The 12,793-nt window shown below is 42.7% G+C and overlaps 1 protein-coding gene across 3 annotated transcripts in view; it reads left to right on the forward strand.

Moving 5' to 3' along the window:
• zfpm2a (zinc finger protein, FOG family member 2a) overlaps window positions 1-12,793 on the forward strand; it is a 113,944-nt gene that overhangs the window by 10,575 nt on the left and 90,576 nt on the right. The window contains exon 2 of one of the 3 annotated variants that reach the window (XM_020611608.1): window positions 1,295-1,489. The exons of the other annotated variants lie outside the window; for them this stretch is intronic. The gene's annotated coding sequence lies outside the window, so the exon portion shown is untranslated. The remainder of the gene's footprint in view (window positions 1-1,294; window positions 1,490-12,793) is intronic. 3 annotated transcript variants of the gene reach the window in all.

Raw genomic sequence — 12,793 nt, forward strand, 5'->3', positions numbered from 1 at the left:
ACAACCTTCTTGTCAAAGACTCAGGGCAAATAAAAGGGATTTGTAATTACCATAATTATCTCTTATATGTTTTCACCTAATGATGTCCATTAAATTCCCAAGGCTTCATTTAGAGCCTGTCTCACTGTAGGTCGGCATCAACTCATAATACAGCATGTTACAATACACAGCGCACAAGTAATGAACTTCTTTCATCAAAGATGTTTATCATGCAGTGCTTCTGGGGAGAAAAGCCAATATACTTCAGCTTTTTGTTACAGTTGGATTATAACAATTCTCGCAGTTCCCACTTATCTTTCAAATTTTCTCTACATGTGATAGCAACCCAATTGGCTTCATGTCTAAACAGGATGGCTCTCTAATCTAGACCGCTGTTCGTTTCATGTAAAACATCTCATTTTGTGGCTTAGGCTGGTGGCTGTCTTATCATTACATAATTCACTGCCCTGTTCATGATTTTCTTTGTGGCAATTTATTTAAATTCCCCCATGTTTATATATTTCCTGTCCACTTTCATTCAAAATGATTGCCTTTCATAAGTTCAAAGACTCATCTTCAAGACTTTTGGTAACTTTGCAGATATTAACACACCATGGGGAGAAAGTTAAAAAAAGCTATTTTGTTGGAGAGCAGAAGAAGCAGTGTTCATGCATGTCCATCTCTGTCTCGGGGCTGAAAGCAGAAGTTGAACTAACCCTGATTAAAGCTCAGATATAGCCCTCTAACAGTCCACACCTCAGCAGGTACAGCATTTGAGAGTTCATGCCTGAATACTTGTCAGTCGTTCTGTCCCTGCACTAAGGCCCGCAATCCTGCATATGGCTCCGCTCCTGTGGTTGCCTAGGTCTTTGTCCGCCACCTATCAGCATATCAGCAGTGTCTCTGAAGCCAGTTGTATAATGCACCATTTATGGCTTTGTGAAGGGAGATGGCGGTCGGGCGGCAGAATAGCTCCAGGCCTTCCCCTCAGTGAGTGGATTAACGGCGGCCTGCTTTAGCGCACTCTACCACGGTGTGAAATCGGCCCCGCTTCGGCGCCGGCGATGAGGCTCCCTCTCTCGCTTTTCTCTCTCTCTCTGTTTCCTCACCTCCATGCAAAGCCTGTCCCAGCCATCTGTGAAATGTGGAAACTCTGTGTCTAAGTTGAGTTCAGATCCCATCCCCTCCGTCAAGCTGAGACCAGGAAGCAAATGGGCAGGCAGTTTGCAGGGGACGAGAAGGAGGGGAGGGGAGAGAGAGGAGGAGGGTAGTGGTGGTGGAGGATCAGCTCACTGATGTCGTGCCGTGTGTGCAGGAACCCTGCCTGTTCTCTGCGGGCGAGTTGGAGGAGGGTCCAGGCCTGGGTGCTAGCCGAGAGATCTCTGGTTCCTGCTTTCAGGTCCAAATCCTCCCTCTGTGTGTGTCTGTGAGGAGGCGAGGCAGTGGCACAGCTCCCCAGAGCCCCTGCCCAGTCCTTTGAAGATAAGATGGTGATACAGAGTCCCTTTCGGTACGTCGCTAACCGATGGTCTTTGTGTGACACGCATGCTTTTCTCCATTGGAGCTTGCAGCTAAAACACCTATGGTCTTTACTGAAACAAATTGGCTGCATGGCCTCAGGTCAAATTAGATTTTGAATGGGGCAGCATCTTAGATCATATAGGATTTGTTTTTTCACCATTTCATGCTGCTAACATGGATCTGTGCTTTCATTGACACTCTATTTCTGTTTGATTTCCTTTCACTGAGAAGAATCACTTTCAGAAATTCTCCTCATACACTCATACATGCTGACTTAATTTTTTCAGATTTCCATGGCAACGAGCTGTCATTTTAACTCCACTGATTTCTCTTCTATCTGCACGTTATTGCTCTTGATAATGGCTGTTTCTTGAACATGTTTCTCCTCTGCATTTATAACTATATTTTGTGGCATTCGCAATCCCTCTTCTGGCTCTCCACAGCAGCTTTTCACAAGAGCAGCCATCATAATCAGGCTTTTGAATTATGAACTCAGTATTGCCTTTACTTTTTTTTTTATCTGGTGGCTTTGGGGTTCAGATCTGTGCATAATGTAATGTGATTGCATGGCATTATGGTGGTCTGGAAAGCCAAGTCGAGGTCCAGCCACACATCATCTTTCCATAGACAATGTGGATCTCTGTGTCTTCTGAGCTCATCAGGGATGGGGCGTTGATTGCTTTTTGATACCCCTCCAACGTGGACGAGGTCCTGCATACATCAGCTAATTAGAATGTACTTACAGTGTGTGTTTGTGTGTGACAGACCCCACACTCCCCATCAGATCCTCAGCCCAAGTGCTCTAACCACACTCACTAAAGGCTTTATCAAATTCCTGACAAGAAAAGAAAAGCTATACAGTGCAGGGCTGGGGCGTGAGCGGGTGAGTGGGGGCTGTGCGTGTGTGTGTGTGTGTGTGGGATTCGATGTCAGGAGAACAAAACACTGAAAATGAAAAGAGAGTGTATAGTACTAGGAGCTATTTCAGTATTTGGGTGAAAATTCCATCGTGAATCCCATTATATGTACAACACATACAGTATAGGGATCATCTAATGCCAACTATCAAGTTTAAGTTATAAAACATGACTTTGTTTAAGAATAAATCACCTTTCTACTATTTCGGAACACATTCATCAAAGTGAAACATAGCGGCAGCAGCAGAGTTAACTTCATCCTACTGTAGTTAATGACGGTCGCTTTACGAGAACCTCTGAATGGATGGCACAGCAGTGGGGAGGGAAGTTGCAGCAGCTAATTAGGCAGCACAAAATGAGTGAGCAGTATCATCTGGTGCACCTTGATGATAGTACAACTGTGGCGCATCAGAAGGGGACGCAGGCAAAGTTTTGCTGTTGCCTCACTGACTTTTTGGGTTGTGAGGCACTTCAGCAAGGCAGTCAGGAACATGCAGCAGTTTTCCTCTCTCCACTCACACAGAAACTCCTGCTGGGCTCACCAACCGTCCTAGCCCAGGCTGTGATCTGTGGGACATGTGCAGGCATCTCTATATATTTCATAAAGGCATCCTATTACACCCCATGGCTTGTGGGAAACAGTACACTGTGGTCTAGTCCCCCTGCAGTGGAGAATAAGTCTAACTGCTGTTTCCTCAGGTAATCTTGACTTGAATCTTAATTCCAATAAAGTGGTGGGGAACATTGAAAACTGCCATCATTGTTGTCAGTGTCCAACTTAGTCAGACCAAGTCTGAATATTTCAAATATGAATGCCAGAGACAGATATGATGCAGGTAGTTGTTTCTTTTGTGCTGAACTCAGTACTAGCTAGCCAGTGCTATAACAGAAACACTTTCAATTAGTCCATCAAGCATTCAATCAAATGACCAAATACAAGCTTTTGAGCAGCTATGAGACTGATGTCTAGGTGTGTTCAGGTGCAGTCTGATCTGTCATAATAAGCAACAGTCAAAGTTAACATCCCTATGTTTAGTTAAGCACTCAAAAGTCAGTTGATCAGCTTAACCAGGACTGTGTGTGTGTGGTTTCATTAGATTTGGCTGACAGTGATCTGGAAACATAATGAAGCAATCCCATCATCATCAGATTTGAGATCTGATCATTCTGATCTGTATTCTGATCAATATATAGTTACATGTACTAAGTAAAATATACATACCAGCTCAGATAAGACAGTATGACCATGGCATTGTACAATGCTGGGTAAATAATTCTACAGTATATCATCCCATGTCATGTTGTCAGCTTGACCTATGTCTTGTTTTTACATTTTTATTTCCAAAACAGCTAATTCTGACACATTAATAGGCAACAGACTAAAGAGTACAGCATTTCCCTGGGTATAAAATGGTATAGCATGGAAATACAGTAGTAACAATAAAACTAGATAAGGTATAAGTAAGTCAGACGTACATAGAGTCCATCACATAGACATTTGTTGTGGTGTCTGCTTCACTGCAACTTTATTTTTATATATATTTTATTTAGTAATTTAGATGGCTAAATATAATTAAATCAAATGCATGTATAAAATCCAAGTTATTGCAGTAGTAATTGATTGTAATCCATTGATGTCATTGTTAAATTAATAGAACCCTATTATCTGTCCCATCTCATTTAAACAGAGTTGTGCAGCTGAAGCGGTGAGCTGGGTCACTCAGGTCAATATGACACTGTTACAGCTTCACCTCTCGGGGTGACTGGGTTTCTTCCATCAGGAGAGAGCAGCCCTCTCTGCTCCCACATGCTTCATTTCATCCGGGTTTCTTTTATCTTGACTGGCCAGGCCCATGACCCCTGAGCACTGATAGCCCAATAAGACTGCAAGAGAGCATCACTGGGGCATTGTGGAGACTGAAACAGAACTTAACTGGGTTAAGTTTTCTCTCCCACTTCTGTAGGTTTGTGTGTTTGCGTTTGCACGTGTGTCTTCAATGATTGACTGCCCTGTCGAGCTAAACTTCAGTCTAGAAACTTCAAAAATAGTTTCCTTGGCTGACCCATGAATGGTGACAGATTTAGCATGAAATATGTATTTTGAATTAAATGCAAATTCATCTTTGAAGCATTAAATTTATTTATATATACATAAAATATGTCAAAGAGCTGCCGTACAGCTAACACATCTAATTCTAAAACACAAGAAATAAAGGACTGGCTGTTATGCTCAGAACTGTTCAATTTCATGGGCCTGCAGAGAGTGCCATGTTTACTTCCCTTTGCATAGAAGAAGAGAAATGAATGCTCTGGGTTTCCTGTAAAGACAAACATGAAAGGAATCACCAAGAGTTCTTTAGCCCCTTTCTCTTGTGTAGTGTGTAACGCAGCTTCCTTACTGCCTAGGTAGTCTCTGCCATCTGACTGCTGTTTGAAGTCACCAGAAGTCGACAATATTTGCTTTTCAGCAGTCCTCGGTCACTGCGCCTCTGTTGCATTTGAAAGTGTGACCAGCGTGGAGTCTATCAGTTCACTCCTTGGAAGGAATGACTCAAATTGGGCACCAGTGGGTTGATGATGAGGTCCTCACATGTGAAGGGATGGCATTCACTGTTTCAATGAGGAGAATGTGACGGACATCTCCAGGTGTAGGACGAGGTGGGCAGTGCTGGGGAAGTTGGACAGAGAGAAAGAGAAGGGTGCCGGAAGCCAGATTGGGCCATTAGGGAGTGGCAGATAGCCACTAATCAGACCTGCTGGGGTGCGATCTCACCAAAACAGCACGAATGGGCCAGACAACCCCCTCAACCCAAAAAAGTGACAGAGGGTGAAGGAGAGGGAGAAAAAAAAGGGGGAATGTGCAGCCAATGCCAGACAAAGTCACACAACCCACTTTACTAAACTAAAATCTGACTTACCTCATTCAGTAGGGCTGGGCGATCGCTCTGTACAGTACTTCACAATATACTTTTTATCCCTTTTTTGAGGAATATTGACATGTTTTTCTAAACACCTCTTTTAACACCAAGTATCTGTAACAGAAACTTAATTCTTAATCAAGTCAGTTCATTCAATTAAGTATCATTCTAATGCTCCAGCTCCTGTGCACGTTCTCTGTAGTACCTCCTCTGCCTCCTTGTCCAGTACACTTTACTGTATGCTTTCCTAGTTGAGCGAGCACATCTTTGCAGGTTTAAAGCATAGAAAGCTATTTCTAATGTCCTTGTAGGCGTGTATGAAAGCTGCTCCTTTTCTCTTGTGGAGGTGCATGTGGGTGGGTTAGAGGGGAGGCTGGGAGGCTGCTGAGACCCTGGCGTTATCAGCACCAGATGCAGGTTGACTTCAGACTTTCAATGGAAGGTAAAGAGAGAGAGGAGGGAAATTAATGAGAGCCATAAAGCCAGCAGGATAAATAATTAGTCAACTGGTCCTAAAATCCGTCCCTTCGTTTGCAGCTGCAAATAAATTCTCCTTGCAAAGTTTGTTTGTCAAAACTGCAAGCTGATTCTGTTGGCTCTTTTTTTGGTTGTTGTTGTTGTGATTGCATGCATGCATGTGTTTTTAAGACTCATTTGTTGGTGTTTTGCCGTGCTGTCCCTTCTTCATTTGTCATGTATATCTGAATGACAGGTTTCTCTGTCCTGCCACTGCTAATTGGCAGAACCAGTGCTTCCTCCAAATGTGTACAGCGCAGGCAGAGAAAAAAGATGATTCAGCTGTCATAATGTGCTTCATAAATCATCTGGATGAGAGAGTGTCATATTAGTGTCCACAGTTTTGTTTAGAATAATCAGAAGGGCATAATGTTGCTTGTTTTACCTTGGTTGATGTTCCCCAGCTGAGCTGCTAGAAACAGTGGAGGCTGTAAAACACATTTCTTTGTACCGATACAGAACCAGACCTTTCTCAAGGCTCATTTCTGTCCGAGAAGTGATGTCATTTCCCTGAACTGATTGCTACTTTGCCGTGCCCTCATCAGGATCAAAGGTCATTTTTGCTCCATTAGAGGACACTATGTGCCAGAATACTCTGTGTTGATCTGGTGTGTTTACATGCAGTTCACTCCCTGAGGATTTTGTATTATTGTTGTCACACCATACGGAGCACAGTCAGTTGTATTGTTCTAATACACCACCGGTAGATTTGAAAAGAGCTGAGCAATCACTGAAAGACTTGCATTATCCTCAAGTCTTTGATCACTGTTCATGTATCTGCGCTAAGTAATCTTGCCCTCTAATCTCATTCACAGATATAAATAAACAAGTAATGCTTTAAATGAGAGGGAGAGCACATGAGTGAACATCCAGAGGATTATGGTGATGTGTGGATAAATAGAGGTGTTTAAAAATGTGACTTTTTATTAGGGAAGCTACTTCTTTTTTTTTTTTTTAAGAAAACTGTTTTCCACTCCATAAACCAGGATAAATTAAGCAGGGAACTGGATTTCACTCAAACATTCTGCATGAGTAACTGATGATCTTTTAATATCTTTTGGCTTATTTAGAATACAAATATTGTGTTTAGCTGTGACTGAATTTGCTGCTCAACAAGGTAATACTCTATAAACGTCAAATTCCCCTGGCAATTATTGAGAAGATATAGATGTTGTATTTGCCCAGTATTATTAACTCTTTAATAAAAGCCCTAAACACTGAATAACATCCAAATCAACATGCCCATATTGCTGATTGATTTTTAGCACAATTTTCTTTTTTTTGTCATCTCTTCCAACTTGACATTTGAAAAGTCAGAAATCAATTATGCCTCCTTCCCAAATGAAAGGCTGAAAAAGCTAGTATATGACTTTAAAGTCAGTCTAGCTCGCCTTTGACACAGCACATTACAAAGGGAAAGGAAAAATCACACTGCATACCTGATCCATGAAAAAAAAAAGCCTTTGAAATGGGTTGCTGGGTGGGATCCAGTCTGGCACAAGTCATGGCATTGATGGCACAGCCCCTGGGCTCAGGAATATTTGGCCTGGACAAGATGGTTGCTGGGCCCGTATCAGTGGGCACTGGCCCATCCTCTGGGAGCTCCTAAGCCATGCCGTGTGAAGAAGAACTGATGGGGTTGGCAGCACATATGGGCATGCTGTGGGTTTTATTTCAGTCAAAAACAGCCCTGATGTTATCGCCTTCAGTCAGCAGCACAACAGCATCACTGAGGCTGACTGAGACGACTGGGCTTCACAGGCAGAAAATCCCTACAAATTAACTCCAACACAGATACTTTTCTTTTGTTCTGCGTTGTTCTTATGCATCCCAGGTGCTCAAATCTAATTGCACACCACCGTTTCTATCTTCCAGAGTGTGTTCAAGTGACAATGTCTTCCATCTAATTGGAACTTTTGCATTGGCCTTTTCTGCACAAAACATTAGTCTGTCACAAATGATACTGATATGATGAGAATGAATTTCAGTAGTTTTTCAAGTCAAGACAGGAAGTTGACAGCTGCAACCGTTTTCAGAAGTAGTTAGTTGATAAAGTTCCACCTTTGATGAGAAGTTGAAAAAAGAGTTTCACTGTTGGCTTGGCAGAACATTAGACATGGCTGCAGGCAGGCAGGGGCAGGGGAGGGATCGAGCCGTTTTAATAGGGCTCAGCCAGAGGTGACGAGAGCACTGCGTGCACTGAACTGGAGGTGTGAGCCAGGGTTGCCAGTACATATCTTTTGTCTTTCATTATCTTTATTTCCTTATTATTTTAAATGGCCAGTGTGTGTGTGTGTGTGTGTGTGTGTTTTTATCTAGAAGCTTTTTTGATATCCATTTAGATTGGAGCTTCATTAAAAAACCTCAGACAATGGAGTGACTTCTAATTAAGAAGCGCCGCATCTGGCCCCTGGCACCCTATCCCGTTGTTCCATCTATTTTGCTGGGGAGAATTCATTTGTTTCTTAATTAAGAAAAACACCAATAGCGTGAAAAATCTGCTTATGGTACCTGAATCCTAATTAGTTAAATAGTGAGGGGAAGGGGAAAACACATTCCAGTAGCCCTAGAAATGAACTCAGAGCTGATAAAAATGAACTAACTAGCCTTGCATAAATCGAAGCTGGGGAGAAAGTGTACCATCATTATAGCTAAGACAATATGCAAACTATCTTCAAAGAAATCAAATTGCCGGAATGTTTTCATTTGCATGTATTAACCATTAACATAATGAGGAGAAGTGACATTGGACCCGGATTGTGTGTCTGTTCGGATTGATAACTCTGCTGCATCTGCAAATAGTCTCCACTGCAAAATTATGCTAGCAGTCAAATCAGTGTTGAACTGTGGAGGGAGTGAGAGAGAGGGAGGAGAGAGTGGAGACTGGCTTTTTTCTGTTTTATCAGGGAGCTCTGTGCAAACCTGCTGCAGTGTTGAATCGGAGCCATCATCCTCTGACAGCTATCCTTAAATAGGAAGGGGTTGCGAGTCATTGTCTCTGAGGCTCTGAGGCAAGCTGCTGTGTGTGTATTTGTGTCTTTTTATGTGTGTGTGGGTTTGGGTTTAAGCGACGGAGGGGGATGTGCCCATGTAGCTGCTAGCTTGAAATGGACCTCGAGTGGGCACACTTCACACTCGCCCCCCACACACTGCTCCTCCTCCCTCAATATCGATCACATGCACACACACGCCTGCAAACAGACTCATGCATACATGTATCACCTTCTCCTCCAAAATACACACACACACACACACATCGCACATGTTAGTGCTTCCAGGATACCAAAGGCTCACTTATCTGCTCTGTAAAGACTCACCATGGCCCACATTGGTGAGTTGGCGGGCAACCTGCCAAATCCACTGTGTTCTCCTACTGCAGGCGTAATGCAAAACACCGAACTGTCTTCAATATTCAAAATAATTTTTCCAACCTGCTATTTCCCAGGATCAGCCTCTTAGGTCAAATTATTCAATTAAGTGTCTGTTTATTACTGATACCAAAGCTCGGTGGCGGTCCTACTTATCACCTTTTTTGCAGATTGGTGTTCTCGCAGAATACCACCATAAAGATTGCCTTGGCTGTAATTAAAATGGCACAGAGACAAATTTGGCGCAAGGCTAAGACATGGGGAAATGACAGAGGTAGGGGGAAATTGCAGGGGTTATGTTTTGTCATCCAATGAATAAGTTGAGGCTATAAAGTGGCAAAATAATTGTCAGAGTACTGTACACCACAAAGGAACAGGTATGAGGGAAAAATCTACCTTGCGGTGGCATTGGTGTTGTCGCAGTGTATTTATATGCAGAAAATAGTCGAGAAATAGGGGCTGTTTTTTGTGGCTCTGACTGAAACAAATAAATAAATAAATAAATAGGATGGTTCATGTGGCAGAGTGGAGGCTGTTTAGACATTCGAAATGCCAGCCAGGCTTGCGTCCATCCACAGGCCTATGTGTTTGATGAGCTATTGGCAGGCTATGGGGACACGTGTTCCCGTGCCTCGTGGTAAATATACCTTTCACCGTCTTTGACTCCACAAGCCTGCGTGACTTCTCAGGAAAAAGCACCAATAAGCTGAGGGTGTTAAGACAGCGAGAGAGAGAAAAGAAAGACATGAGCGACTTTGGATTTTGACAGAATCTTCATGCGCTCACTAACAAAAATTTGCATTGTTATCACAGATAACTGGCGATGTTTTTACTTGGTTGTACATTTTTGTGAAATATGTAAAATGTAAACCTCTGACGATTTCCTTAATGACGTGGATCTTGCTTTTCTCCCCCGAATCGTGTCTTAGCGGGCTTCTCGGTGCAGGATGTCTGATATCTGAATATTAAAAAGGAGTTTCAAGCTCATCTGAAAATGTGATTTGCACATATCACACTTCTGCAGTCGTCAAGCTGCTTCATCGCCAAGCTTCTGAGCAAAGAAGGCTGGGGAGGGGAGGGAGAAAAAAGAAAAGAAAAATGCACATATGGGTTGCTATTGATGTATTCCATTTCTGACCTAATTTAAATCCCTGCCAACAAGCTCATATGCATACTGTACATTTGCTAAATTACAGAGTGTAAACCTTGCCTTCTCACAGAGACAGGTGTAAACATCAGTGTTGTCATAATGCACCACCAGTAAATATGATAATCGCGCTATGCTGCAGTAGAGCACAAAATAATTTGGACATCATTTTGATGCCTGAGGGGCCCAGGGGAATGCCCTCCAGAACTAAGGTGGCTCACTGACATGCTATACACGCCAAGATATAATTATGGCTGCCTGTCTTTGTTCCTCCCAAGCTTGCTCTCAGAGCACTGGTAATTTGCTTGTGATATTTTGGTATTCTTTACAATTGAGTTATTCTCTGTGGACTTGAGTATTACATGGGTGTAAATGAAGATGCAAAGAAGCTGCTCAACTGCTGCTCAAATCCTAAATTCAGAAACTGTGTAAATGCTGGATCATAACAACAGAGTTGCTGCTGACACGGAAGAGTTATTTTATGAAGTCTGATTAGAAATTTTGTTTGGGATTCTGATACAGACGACTCCTATTGCTCTGGATTTTGGGTGCATATTCCAACTGTCATTGCTGGATATCTGTGTGGGACATTACTGAAAAAAAGGGGCAGTGCCCGAATATCTTTTGGGTATGCAGTGTGTTGAGCTGCAGTTTGTTGTCATGATAATCCCCTCATTTGTAATGTTGGGATCAGCAGGTTACGGCACTCCACTTGCCTGCCATGTCAAGACTTGGGACTGGTGAGGTGGATTGTCATTTCTGAAGGAATATTTTGACAGCCCCTTCACTTTACTCGTATGCTGTGGCTCAAAGGTCAGAGCTGTGCCACTGCCATTTACTGTGTGTGAACACTGAATCCCTGAGGAGTGGAGCTTTCTACATGAGTCTCTCTGTCTCTCCCCCTCCCCACCACACACACACACACACACACACACACACACATACACACACAGTCTTTCTTTCTGCCTCTTACTGTTTAACTCACTTGTTTTAGGAGATAGATGTCACGGCTAGTCCCACACAGAGCTTTATAGTGGGTCTAAAGCTTCCAAATTGAAGGGCAATTACATCTTATAAACCTTTGTAATAGAGTAGATGGGAAAAGGCAGCTCTTGTTCAGTTTAGTTTGCTGTGATGCCTGATTTCCCCTCCTACCATCATTCCAATTAGTGTATTGCAAAGATGGCCACCTCTCTCTCGGTTGCTGCTGTTCTCACCTGCCTCATCTCACACACACACAAACACTGCTGGGTATTTTTTTAAAAACAGTCTGGTATGATTGTTGCATCTGCACAGCGTCTCAGTGGTGTAGCTGTCATCCATTTTCCCATGTGCTCGGTGCCACTCCTCAGACACCGAGGCAGGTTATGTCAACCAAATAAGGCACTTGTCAGTAATACAAAAAGACATTGTTGCTGGTCTATTGTTACCTGCTCTGCCAGCTATCATATAGAAAGTGATGGAGTGACTGTGTTTTGGAGCGTGGTGCAGCTCCAGAGCCCCAGGGGTATTATGGGTGTAAATCTCCCTCACACAGTTCTGCTCCAGGCCAGGGAGAGCATCATCATTAGCCGGAGCAGATGGAAAGGCTTCAGCACTGTTTTCCTTTCTCTTCTGTCGGACTACACTGCCGGAATCTGGTTTGATACAACGTGAGGGGATGGGAGCAACAGCCGAACGCAGACAATGGATGATGAAATCCACACGAAATCAGATGAAAGCTACTGTATAAGACACACATAAGAAGACAGTCTGATTCATCATGTACTGTATGTGTGAAGTGATGGTAGTGGAGAGCTGGTTAAGTACTTTGAGTGTTTATAGGCTTGTGTTCTTTTGTTTTGGTGGAAAGGAAGCATCAGAAAGTGGGTTTCACTAATAATGACATTAGAGCTGAAGTGATTAGTTAGTTGCTCAACAGAAAATGAATGTGGATATGTATATAGTCAATTAATCATTTTGAGTAAGTTTTTAAGCAAAATATTAAATATTCTCCAGTTAAAGCTTCTCAAATGTGAGGATTTACCACCTTCACTTGCATTACAATCTAAGAAGTTAAATATCTTTGGGTTATGGGCCATCAGTTAAATGTAAGACAAATTCTGTAAAACTGATGAATAAAATTGCAGGTTTTCCAGATTTTACATCAGATTGGAACATGTGACTGGTGTCTGACAGTTTATAAACAATATGAGTTTGAGCTCAAATCCAAGCAGCTAATCAGTGCAATCACTTATCAATGAGGAGTATTTATCTCCAGCAACCACTAGCTCCCCATTGATGCAACAGTATTTCACAGTATGCTGGAGGCCTGCTATCCAGGGAGCATGGTGTGTGTGTATGTGTGTGTTTGCGCTGTCTGAGGCACTGGCAGAATCCTAATCTTCCAGCAAGAAGCTTCACATGCTTCAAGCTTCAAGAATTACT

Source organism: Monopterus albus, unplaced genomic scaffold (genome assembly GCF_001952655.1).
Source record: "Monopterus albus unplaced genomic scaffold, M_albus_1.0 scaffold116.1, whole genome shotgun sequence".
NCBI classification, from domain to species: Eukaryota; Metazoa; Chordata; class Actinopteri; order Synbranchiformes; family Synbranchidae; genus Monopterus; species Monopterus albus.